Source organism: Mugil cephalus, chromosome 7 (genome assembly GCF_022458985.1).
Source record: "Mugil cephalus isolate CIBA_MC_2020 chromosome 7, CIBA_Mcephalus_1.1, whole genome shotgun sequence".
NCBI lineage: Eukaryota > Metazoa > Chordata > Actinopteri > Mugiliformes > Mugilidae > Mugil > Mugil cephalus.
Genome location: NC_061776.1, coordinates 11,337,216 through 11,349,834, shown reverse-complemented (window position 1 = coordinate 11,349,834; position 12,619 = coordinate 11,337,216). Strand labels below are relative to the sequence as shown.

The 12,619-nt window shown below is 41.2% G+C and overlaps 1 protein-coding gene across 3 annotated transcripts in view; it reads right to left on the bottom strand.

The window, feature by feature from the left end:
- Nucleotides 1–10,177, bottom strand: part of LOC125011459 (RNA-binding Raly-like protein) — a 40,084-nt gene extending 29,907 nt beyond the window's left edge. For 2 of the 3 annotated variants that reach the window (XM_047590685.1, XM_047590686.1), the window contains exon 1: nucleotides 10,036–10,177. The gene's annotated coding sequence lies outside the window, so the exon portion shown is untranslated. Of the gene's footprint in view, nucleotides 1–9,571; nucleotides 10,000–10,035 lie in introns of those variants that run through there. The other variant, XM_047590687.1, reaches the window with a different exon arrangement.
- Between the last annotated feature and the right edge of the window lie 2,442 nt (nucleotides 10,178–12,619).

Sequence of the window (12,619 nt, the reverse complement as noted above, 5' to 3'; positions counted from 1 at the left end):
AACGCATAGAGAGAGGACTGGATTCACCCTGGCTCACAAATTAATGCTGTATAACATCTTCATGCATCAGTGGAGTTGTGAACACATTCCAGCTCATCACTGGCATGTTTTTTTCCACACACAGACTTTTTGTCTCTTAAAAGTCTTTCTCCTAACAGAGAGGCGACGGCCTGACAGTGATGTTTTTTTTGTTTGTTTTGTTTTGTTTTTTTATCCTACAGCGGCTTCTACAGCATCCTCCCGTGTTGCAGAGGTTCCAAGTGTAAGTATTTCATGGATCCTCTTTGGTCCTTTCACGCCGACTGTCAGAGGCTTCAGAGTCTGAATTCTCTGGAGATAAGGAAGCGGATAAAGGAGAGGATAAAGGAGCGAGGAAGTGGCGAAGGTAATCATTTTAGCACTTCCTTTCTCCCTGATCTCTCCTCACTGACTCATGCTCCTGTCTAAGGAAGAAAAGAAAAAAAAAGAGATGAAACTCCCCCCTCCACCCATCTGAAATGACAAATACATATGGGATGGTGAAGGATGCATCCAGGCCACACTCACTCTCTGCTGTCTGGCTGTTGCACTGCAGCATTTAATCTCAAGCGGGTTGACAGTGTACAACCGAATGCGCCTAACCTCAGCTGTCGCCTCAAAAAAATAAAAAAAATAAAAGCAGAATAAGTCAGAGTTTAATTTGCGGATGCCTTCATCAGCCGTCTGCACAGAGGCATTGACACATGTCACCTTCTGCCTTATCAGAATCAGGAGAGAGACTTTTCTGAACCAAGTCTTAACTTTGTGTGTCCTTACGAGGGGGGAAAAAAACGTGGCTGCATAAAGAAGAAAGTAATATGGGTCTATATTAAGACAGTTTCCCTTCTTTTTTGCTTCTTTCGTTTGAATGACAGCCAAACACAATACAAGGGAATAAATGTGAACTGAAATCTTATTTTTACACCGTCTAAATTTACAAACTAGGCTGCGGTGCAGGTATTTGGTTTATTTGTCCTCTTTTGGGAGAGCACGCGCAACATAAAATATGAGCATATATTAGAACACTGGGGGGAATATGTAAAAGCAGAAAATGGTGACCCACCTGAAAGTAGATCAGATTTACTAAGAATAAAGGCTTAATCTGAAATGTTAAGATAAATTAACCAACCACAAAACTGTTTGCTTTTTGAGAGTTAGAGGAGAAGATTGGGTCCACTCTTGTGACAAATAGAAAGTTACACTTAGCTTAGCTTAGCATAACACCAGGAAAAAAGGGAAACAGCAAGCCCAGCTCTGTCATGAACCAACACCTCTAAGTCTCTCTTTTTGACATTTTATATTCGCCTTGATAAATCTGTTTAAAATATATATGTTGCAATACTGTCTCTAAAGAATCTGGATTCAAGAAATTCACACTCTGGCAGGTTGTGAACAAACTGAAGAGACTTAAGATGTCAACAAAGATGCATAGTTGCACAATAATCTTATTAGCAGCTAAGGTTCATGAATCCACCATCAGGAGAAAGCTCAATAACCATGGAGTGCACGGCTGAGTGTCAAAGGTAAAAAGCCACTGCTCTCCAAATACGACATTTCTGCCCATCTGCAGTTTGCTAAGCATCATGCATGCAGAGGACTCCTGGGAAAATGTTTTGTGGCTGTAGAAACCAAAATAAAATAATTTGGCTTAAATGAGAGGCTCATGTATAAGAGACCAAACACGCCAGAACCTCATCCCGTCTGTGAAACATGGGGGCGGTAACGTCCTTGTTTGGGGCCGTCTTGCAGACCACTGTAATTCAAAATACATCCGTGAAGGCTAAAAGAAAATGTCAAGACATCTGTTTTTGAGCTGAATCTGAAGATTAACTGGGTCATGAAGAGAGACAACGAGCCCGAGCACACAAGTTCTTTTAGATGAGAACGGTTAAAGGGGAACAAAATTCACTTTTTGGAACGGCAGAGTCAAAGTCACGACCTTAATCTAATAGAGACGTTGTGGAAGGACCTGAAGCAGGCAGTTCATGTGAGGGGAAAACACAAACATTTCAGTAGTTCTGTATTGAATGATGGGCTGAGATTCCTCCCAGCTCCTTGTGACTGAACAAGGGGGTCACATGAAGATAATAAAAACAAGGGTTCAGTTACTATTGCACCTCACAGCTATGTACAAATGATGCATTTTCTTAATGAATAAACAAACACAAAAGTGTAATATTTCTGTTTCATCTGTTTGATGAGGTTCTCTCTGGTCCTTCTGCACGCAAGGACGGTAAAGTCATTCTGATTCAGATTCTTCTTCTACTTTCAGGACTCGTGTGAAAATCCCCTGATGTTTTAAAGCCATTTTTATGCAGAAATGTAGAATATTCTCAGAGGCAGCCAACGCTTCTGAGAGGCGCTGTATATAGCGCGAGCTATAAAGATTAAACGCTGCTGAAATCAACGCTCAGAATCACTCGGTGACGCACCAGCTTATTACTGGCAGACATGAGGGCAGGAATAATGACTGCAGGAGACATGGCTCCTTCAATTTTCCAACTGACATTCACAGACAACGTCAGAAAACATCATCGGAACGAATGTAGAATTTCTGCAAAAGACAAAATAATACGCCTAATCAAAAAAATATTAAATCGCACATGGAGTGCAGAGTCAAACTGCGTTAGGGCTAAATGGAGTTTAATCACAGAGCATAATGAATTTAACTCAGACAAATGGTGAAAGTCAGCAATTAAAAGAAGAGCATTGTACAGATTTTGAGATAATATAAGGTGGCTGCTTAACAACAATGCTCTGCAGCCACCAGAGCCCTTTTAATAACACTATCTCACCCTCGTTCACTTTTTTTTTTTTCTCCTGCTGCCTTGCATCCATAAATTACTCAGCTAATGCCCCAACAGCAACAGCTATTGCTGAATCATTCAAAGACCTCAATTAGCAATTAAGGACTTAATGAATAGAGGTCCTTGCTGGGCCATTTTGCTCCCAGCCCAGAGGAGCCCACTGGAATCTAATCTGTCCTGCAGGACTCGTACAGTAAATACTGGCTAACGGTGCAGAAAGGATAGAGGATATCGTGTTATTCCACACATATAACAAGCAACTAGCCCCGCAGCTGTGCGCCCTGTTTACTGCGAACCAGGAATTTTGCTGAAACAGTTTTGCTGTGGATCTTAACAAGGAAGGATGGCTGTCAAGCACTATTCTTATATTTCTTTCCTTCAGCTCCTACACCCCATTACCTCCTGCATAATACCTGTCTCGAGTTCGAATTGAAGGAGGAGAGTGGAAATTGCAACAAAAGCAGGGAGAAAGAGATATAGAGGCAAGGAGAGGAAAATAAAAGGAGGTGAGATGGAAAGAGGGAATGTGCTAAGTTCAAAAAAAGAAGGGGGGGAAAAGGACATTTGCAATGCCAATCATCTTCAAGGAGCTTAGAACTGGGCCTCGGACCGGAATATCAAAGATGGAAAATGCAGGCATGCATCATGCGGTAGGTAGGTAGTGGTAGCTTATAAATTATTACTGTGACTCTATCCTTTTATATTACCATTCCATCAGCCTTTTATCATTTACATATTTTTCATACATTTAATGAACTGACTTTTTGAACTGTAAGGCTATGCTTCACTGTGCCGAGAGCCCACCGCTGTACGACTACGCCGAGGTACTGCAGAGAAAATGCTCTCCTATTTCTATCAGCTTTATCCCCCAGTTCATCACCCCCTCCGGTGAATTTATGGGGGCTCTCTGAAGCATGAAGACTGAGGGCAGATGATCACGGGCCTAAAATGAGTAGTGCCATAATCAGATTTGAGCAACCTCGACCTGCGACGACAGCGCCGAGATAAAGCACAACGTGACCTATGCGGCGAGATGAAGCTGCATCCCTGGAAGACGCTTTATCTTGCGTCTGACGATAAACGCGGGGATGATTATCAGATGAAAATCTGTGCACTTTCATTACAACACCAGGAACCTGATCTTTAAGGTCAGCGTGTGTGTTTTGGAAGTGGTGCACGGAGCTGCTTTCTGTGTGACTTTGATGCAACATAAAGGGGGAAAAAATAAAAATCTAGATGTTTATTCACTGATTCCACAGAGACATACAGTTTTTTTAGGGATTCTGCTTGAGAAATTTGTTTGTTGCATCATCACATCTTCTGTGACCACAAAAGTTTATTAATTTAATTTTATTTGGACTTCCTTCCTTCCTTACTGTGGAAAGTGCTTAAAATGAAGGATTACTCCCAGTTGCGCTGTGTGAGTTTGATTGAACAGGGCTGAAAGAGGGGGTAAAATAAGACTCCACCCACTGTTGTAGCAGGGGAGTCCACAGCACTGCTTGAGGGCGGACAACCATATGCTGCGCTTTCCCATACCTCCTGGCACGGATATGTTTCTCCATTTCCTTAATTCTGCTCTTGTGTTTCTGCCAAATATAGCTTCCGCTCCACCAGGCTAAAGTAACTGGGTCACTAGGGCTGTGAGTAATTAGCTGATAACAAAACACGTTTCTGCTTTGCGACACCACCAGGCAGCAGACCGAGGTGTAGGAGTCGCGCTGAGGGCGCGGCGTGACGCCGAGGGCAGAAGGTCAAAGCTGGGTGAGAGGCTACAAACGTGAGGAGGAGAGTTCTGCAAACGATCAAACGAATCAAAAACATGCATTCAGCCACGCTTAATGTGAGCAACGCTAAGTTTTCACACCATGAATACTAAAAGCAACATGACTAAGGGATGATTATAATTTCATTTCAGGGACAATTTGCAACTTAAATGGGAAAATGGCTTATTGTATAACACAGATTTGCGGTGCACGAGGGCAGCGGGGTGAATAAATGCGATGTTACAAACACCACATAATGATGATTTAAATCCAAATAGACACGATGGGATCAGGAAAGATCACTTTTTTTTTTTAAAAAAAAGAACAAAACCATTACAGCAGGTGTCAGTTTTCACTCCTGGTGATTGACTGACTCTCTAGTTTCCATATTTTTTTTCCATATACAGAGATTCATTCAACTCAAAGCTGTGAACATGATTTCTGCGGTAAAATGTAGAATTTTAACACGGAGGTGTTTTGGAAACTGACACAAGTGGAACTTATCAAAAAATGTCATTGGCAAAAACATTACTCAAAGAGGAAAAAATAGTTGCAGTTGAATCTGTTGAGGACTATTTTCCACATTAGGATATATACACATTAGTTGCTGTGGCCATAATTTAGAGTAGCTGGGTGGTGTATTAAATAAAGGATGGGCAGAGGTTAACTTTGTCAACAGTTTGGCTCATTGATGAGTCTTTTAATACATTTCGTTCAACGCTGAAGCTCTAGTTCCAAACCTTCTGACTTACCATCAGGTACCTCCTCAACATTACACCAGTCTAACGGTGTTTTAAAATCCAATTTATGTAATATTGTCACTTATTTAAACAGATAATGTTACAGTATTTGTACATGATACCTTCAGCGATAAATTGAAACAGTAGCTGCTGGTCATTTGGACCGTTCATCAAGCAGGTGGTGGCACAGCTGGATCAGACTATTGTGAAACAACTGCCATCTGCAGATGTTCTATTGTAACAGGTAGATCAAATCATACTTTCTATTTTAAATTAGCCGAGCTCCTCCACAAAACCCTGCTGCCGGTCCTCTGTAAAGATAGTTCATCAGATTAAAGTGTCCCTGATTGTGAATTCCTGCTCTGAGACACAGAGGGTTATTCTAGATCAGACTTCGTATACACAAGGAATACCTGCCGGCTGGTTTTATTCAGTTTTCCTCTTTCATTTGTATATGCATGTGTGTGTCTTTGCAAAATACACGGATCGGGCATAACATCACCATCACACCATCCTAATATTGTGTAGGTCTCCCTTGTGCCTGTGGTGTCCTGTAGTGTCTGGTAACACACTGTTATTAATGGAGGTCTTTGGGTCCTATGGGTTAAGAAAAGGGCCTCTGTGGATCAGACCTGTTCTAGTGCATCCCACAGATACTTGATCAGTTTGGGAGCTGGTGAATTTGGAGGCCAGGTCAACACCTTGTGCTGTTTTTCATGGTTTTTTGGTTGTTCCTAAACAGTTTTTGTACGTGTGACTGTGTCAGGCTGAATTCTGCTGGTGCTGTCAAGGAGTGTCATTGCTATGGGGGGGTCGGGGTTCCTGGTCTGGTCTAGTTGGGTGCTACATGTCTGAGTAACATCTATATGAATGCCAGGTCCAAACGTTTCCCAGCAGAACACTGAATTGCCACAAGATGTTCACTGTTATTCACTTCTCCTGTCAGTGGTCATAATGTTATCCCTAAGGTGAAATTTCTTCTTTAACTATAGGAATGAAGCATTACATGACCAACATAACAATACAGTGGTGTGACCTTGTTCCCTTCATAATTTAAAATTAAGAAAAATGAAAAAATGCTCTTTCTGTTTAATTGTGTTATTTCTGCCAAATATTTAAATTAGTTTGATGATCTGAAACATTTAGGTGTGACAAACATGCAAAAAAGAAAGAAAGAAAGAAAGAAAGAAATCAGGAACTTTTTCACACCACTGTATTCCAGTCCAATACAAATGAATTAAAGGTGCATTTGAAAAATTCATAGCATTTAACCCCTTGACACTCACAAGACGCAAAACACACTAAAGAAAATTCTGCTGCTGTATTTACAATGGAACTGGCAGACATTATAAATCTTTGAAAACTGCAAAGGATGCCAAGGATTTTTAAGATACCAATGCCACAGCAACAGTTCTTCACTTTGCAATGAGTCTAAACAATCATAACATTACTACACAGGAGCACATACTTAATAATAATGTATGTATTTTTTCTAAGAATCCAATGAACAAGGCGTTTCCAGGGCTTTTAAAGAATGCCATGTCAAGCTGATGATGGTTTTCCAGTGTCAGGCTTTCGGTTAGCATCTGTAACCCTAGTTTTGGCGATGTCTCCTGCACCACTGCATCTAATTGGACGCCTGTCAGCAGCTTTTTTTTTTTTTTTTTAGCAGATTCAACATGTTGAATGGTCAGAGGTAACACTCTGAGTGTTCAGCTCAGTGAACCAGCACAAGAGAAAAAAAACATGAGTATATAAAACAGCATGATCATAACATAACATAACATAACATAACACAACATAACATAACATAACATAACATAACATAACATAACATAACATAACATAACATAACATAATGAGTAAACTATAGATCAACTGATCAAGTGCATCGCTTTGATATCTGATTGGTGTGTCCATTCCTTTACTTATTTCTTAAGCTGTGTTGGTCAACTTTATGGTAAACTTACTGTAATAATAATTCTTGTTATTCTGGTGACAAAACAGCACATATCAACTGTGTATCTGTTAAATCGTTTTTGCCAAATGTGTTTTTTTGTTTGTTTGTTTGTTTGTTTTTTTTCCAAATTTGGTTTAAAAAAACGATTACAGCTTTTTCAACTAGTAAAATAAATGCAGAGGAGCCCTTTCTGGGAGAGCAACAATGTGTTGTTTCTACTTCTTGCGTTGTGTGAAATCACTCCTTTCAAAGGAGGCAGTTCACGAGTGCTACAATGATTTTCTCAAGTGTAATTAGTTACAAAGCGGTATGTTTACAAGCGCTGAATGTTTCTGACTATAGATAAGTTTGGCTATATTATATATAGATAACACATGCCCTTAAAATATAAAATGCATTTCTGGTTTGGTTAAAAAAAAGGAGAGTAAAGTGATTTTTTTCCCCAGCATTTCTGACCCCTATGGGATCCCATTCTGTAAAAGAATTCTCATTTAGTTTCTTATCTGGGGTGAACCCCTTTCTCTAGCCTTTTGAAACGGGGCGCGGAGCTGGGAATATCTCGGAGTAAGACGTGTGTGGGGAGAGGGGCAGAGGTTAGTGAGCAGAGACACTCCACACTTCCAGGCAAGAATAAGCTCGCTCCAGCTGCCAGGGTAATAAAGTGCTGGCAGCTGTCCATGGTGCTGAAATCAACCACTATCTCTTTGAATGAGGGAATAAAGGGAACTGGCCGTGGTGCTGAGATACCGATGCTGCTGGGCAAATGGCACGCCTCACAACACAACTGAGCATCAGGTGCATGCATATAGAGTGGCAGTTGTTTATCTAAAAATGCTGCTTTACAGACACTGAAAAGACACTTAGTCCTCAGAAATGCGTTGCGTATGACTAATGCAGACGTGGAAATAGCGCACACGTCCAGGAATAGGAGATCTAATAAGGAGCAGAGGGTATTGCCACATGCATAATGTAACACAGAACTCTTCTATGTGAAGAGGGAATCATACATGAGCTACTAAAACACACTCTTTCACGATCTTTCTTCTTTCTGTTTGTCCCCTGTCTGCTTCCCCCTTTCCCCTTAACTCTCACATGTAGTGATACAAGAAGAGACAGGAAGAAGCAGCTCCCCTAATCTGTTCTTTGACCTGTAGTCTGAAAGCCAGGGCTGCTCTAAAATGTTTTTCATCCGTATCTCTCTGAAGATGAACTCTGTGGAGCTCAGCTTCAAGGCAGTCCACATCGCGCAGCTGCTAAGGGTCAGCGATCATCCTGGCCCATGGGCGCAGAAGCGTAAAGACGGGCCTCCACTGGACAGAGACAGATTACTGACCGGCCCAGAAATGCCTGGCTAAACTTTATTCCCTCCGTCTCCTCTCTGAGCTCATACTCATTCTGTGCATGCGTATATAGGATGGCTATTCCAGTGCCAGCCTTCCTAACCTCATCCACCAGTGAGAGATAAGTATTGTTTGCGTAGCAGCACATTTCATGCAAGACTTCCTCCACCTGTTCCCTGACCTGCAAAGTCTGAGGGCTGGAAAAGCTGTCAAATGTCTCCACACGTATCTTTCAAGGGTGACTGAAACGTTTTGTCTTGTTGTGAAAGTTTCCTTTTTACAGAGTTCAAAGAAAATACTTCAGTCAAGGATTGTGAAGGTTGTCAAAACAGTCATTTCAAACTTTTTGTGGGTGATTTTGTGTGTTTCCTTGGATTTGTCGCCACCAGGTTTGCAGGTTTGCACAAGGTGAGCTCTGGTTGCACGTCAAGGTCAAATTGTTAATCAAATCTATCAGGCTGATTTGCATAATGAACTGCTGCAAATTTTGTCAGGGGCCTTGAAATCCCCCTCCTCCCTCCTCGTTCACTGACCCATTCAGTAAGTTCAACTTTCCGCTGGGTGATGTGTGCCAGAAATTTATCAATCCCAAACGCTATGAAGTTTGTGAGTATAGCAAGCGAGAAGCAGAGCAGAGGAGCACAGCTGTGTCTGCTCCATTTGGCAGAAATATCTATTGTTTTGCATACAGAAGGCAGACAACATGCACTTTTTTCAGCCAGTGATGGAAAGATGTGTGTAACTGTGGAACACTGCTTGACGCCTGTTTCTGCTGAGTTTTGCCTCATTAAATGGTCCAAAATTTGCCATTCTGTGACAATTGAACACAAATCCAGCTACTGTATGTGTGAGGCTCTTTAAAAAAAATGAAAAGTTTAGACTGTATGAAGAAGTACAAAGAAAATGCCAAAACAAACTTTGGCGAAGTTAAATCTCTCACCTATTAGAAAAGCAAAATCCTCAAAGATGAAAATCAAAACTGTTATTTTTGCGCCAGCGGAGGCGTGTAGCCTCCGACACCAGAGAAGCACTGCGAGATCAGAGAAAAGCACCAAAACCAAAACCACACCAAAACAAGCCATGATAAAAGGAAAAAAAAAAAAAAAAAAAGAAGAGCCCGAAACAAGCAAAAGGCTGGGGATGATAACAAGTGTGCTCGCAAAGAATCTGCTGAAGAGGAAGAGAGAGAAAGGGAGGTACAAAAAAATACCAAGAGCGTCCGTAAGCACGTAGAGCTATTTCTCAGTGGATGTGGCCGGAGCACCAACACTCAGCACCCAAGATTTAAAGCATTGCATGCAGAAAACATTTTCCCCCGTGTCGGAACAGCAAGACAAGGACGGAAGAAAAAGAAGATAAAAAAAAAAATATGCGTGAGAAAATGGCAGTGGAAAATGTACTCACCGAGCGCGAGTAAAAGGTTTCAAATAAAAAGAAATTGGGCGTATAGCGGTGGAGTGCTGGCGGTGCGCAGGCTTGTGTACGCCGAGGCTCTGCGTCCCCCTTTGCGCTCTCGATCGCTGCCGGTGGTTGAGTCATGTGACTCGGGATTGGCCAGAGTTTTTTGAATCAGTCCGAGATTTCCTCGTGTGCACCTAGATGTACGGTGCTGTAAATACACAGGAGCTCTTCTGGTAATGTCATTTATTTTTTCCTGCACAGAGCCTTTGGAGTCTCTCAAATAGGTTCTGAGTACCACTATACGGCTCACTTAAGGTTTCCCTATTCATTCGGAAGAGCAGGGTTTATTTGTTCTAATGTCCATTATTACCAAAGTTAGTAAACGCATAACACGTGACTACTGTGCAGATACGTGCAGCCTCAAAGACATAAATACAAACAGCCTGATATCTTGTGCTCTGTTTGGTTAATGACTTCCTGTGTTAAATCTCATTAATGTGGCGTTAAAGCTCTGCACACATTAAAAAAGAGCCGTTTATCAATCCTGAGTTCAGTGCTCAGATCAAGCTGCTGCGTCCGGTGCCAAAAACTGCACTTCCTCAAACGACCACTTAAGGATGTCAAAGCAAGGCAGCCCTCTTGGAGCTCCATGTTTAAATACTCAACTTTACAGCAGAAATAATGGTAACAGTTTTGGTACCAAAACGGGTTTGGTCTCTGTAGCTAACATCCCTTTTTATAGAGGGTATTTATTTATTTATTTTTTTACTTAACTCAATCTTTTGCAATCTTTTAATGGTTAAATGTGAGGGGTTAAAGGGGGTCATTACTGTGGACTAGCTCCACGTAGGCTCCACCCCTTTGATAGTTTTGGAGTTAGCCAGTGGTCCACACGCCAGTGATAAAACACTGAGCTTCAAAACTGATCTTCAAGTATCCTATGGGTGGTGTAAATGATGATTCATTTATAAAGTCAGTGATCAGGATCCTTTCCTTCAGTATTCACAGATCATGTAGGATTCAAGTATTGCCTCTATAACCAGGATTTGGTCTTTGACTGTTCATAGCCTGTGGAGAAACCAACTCTTTTACCTTTTAAATGTTAGACAAAATTTTACCTTAAAACAAGAGCCTTAAGGGCACTGGATGATATTCACACGGTTAGCTTAGCTTAGCTTAGCTTAGCATCAATACAGGAAACAGAGAAAAAAACACCTTAAAATCGTCAAATTATTGCTTTAAAAGATCATTTATGTACGTAAACGTATACAGCTTGAGTAATAATCCTTCTCTCTCTTTTTTTGTGTATTGAGTAAACCTTTAACAACCATCTTTTTATTCATCAGTCCCATATTTCAACAACTCACTCAGTGATGGCACCAAATGTGGTAAACGTGATAACATGAGAGATAAAATCTTTTTTTTTCCACTGCCACATTTTCACTTCATAATTACCATCCTCGCTCAGGGCAGAATCGTCCTCTAAACGACTGAAAAGAAAAATCTGTGTATCATCAATTTAACAGCTCAAACCTCTCTCATTAAAAACTACTTAAAGGATTAATCAACGCAATTTTCTCTCAGGCCTTATGAGAGTATCGATGATCGATGAGGATGTCAACGGTTTAAAATCTCGGTTGCTGTTGAGTTTGTCTGAGGCCCATAGGTGAGGAGCAATATTGACTGAGCATTTTACAAAGCATTAAGGTAACTCCGGGAGATGAAAGATGCAGTGTTCCTTCAGTCTGGAAAACTTGAGCCCAGCTTGTCATCGTGTTTCATTTGATCCTGCTGTGTAAGGATGACAGCTCCAGGGTTTCTACCCCTTCTTGACGGAAACGCGAGTGGTCATGCTGTCAGGGAGGAACGAAAATCTTTGTTGTTGCTGCATCGTCTGCCGGGCATATGAGCAAAGGGCCTGTATGGATCAATGACTTCTCAAGGGGCTGATAGGCAGAGACAGACAGATGCAAGGGCAGCGCGCTTCCTACCACACATCTTTGTTTTCTTTTTTCAACGAGTAACTGCTTGATAGATTCTGACAAAAATCATGAGAGCAGCACCGAGAGCGGACATGCTTTTGCGCTCCAGTGAGTTTATGAGGTTAAATTAGGGATGATGTTAAAATCTCACCATGTGGAAAAAATACGGTTGCCCATCAGTGATACACATGAATAACTCACTAAGATTAAGCTATGGTCAAATCTAGCCACGTTGTAATGGAAATGGTTACAAGGTGGAGATGTGTGCTTTACAAAACAAAACAACACAAGACAAAAATGTGTAAATACAGATGAAATGTTGGTCATTCATCAGCGTAACAATGGCTTCTTGGGTTCAAAAGTGACCTGTCCAATGAGCGCTGCAGAGGGGACGAAGATTAGCCAATCAGAGCAAAGTAGCACTAAGGGTGGTGTGAAAAATGTTCATGCTGTGCACAGTGGGTGCAAAAGTAGGAATAACAACACGAAAAGAAAACCTGAGGTAGCTTCTTTTATTCTCTTATTCTATTATTTTATATAGGCTAGATAACAGAAACACTTAATTGTTTAATTCAATCCAGTTAAAGAGCTCCACAAATGACCAT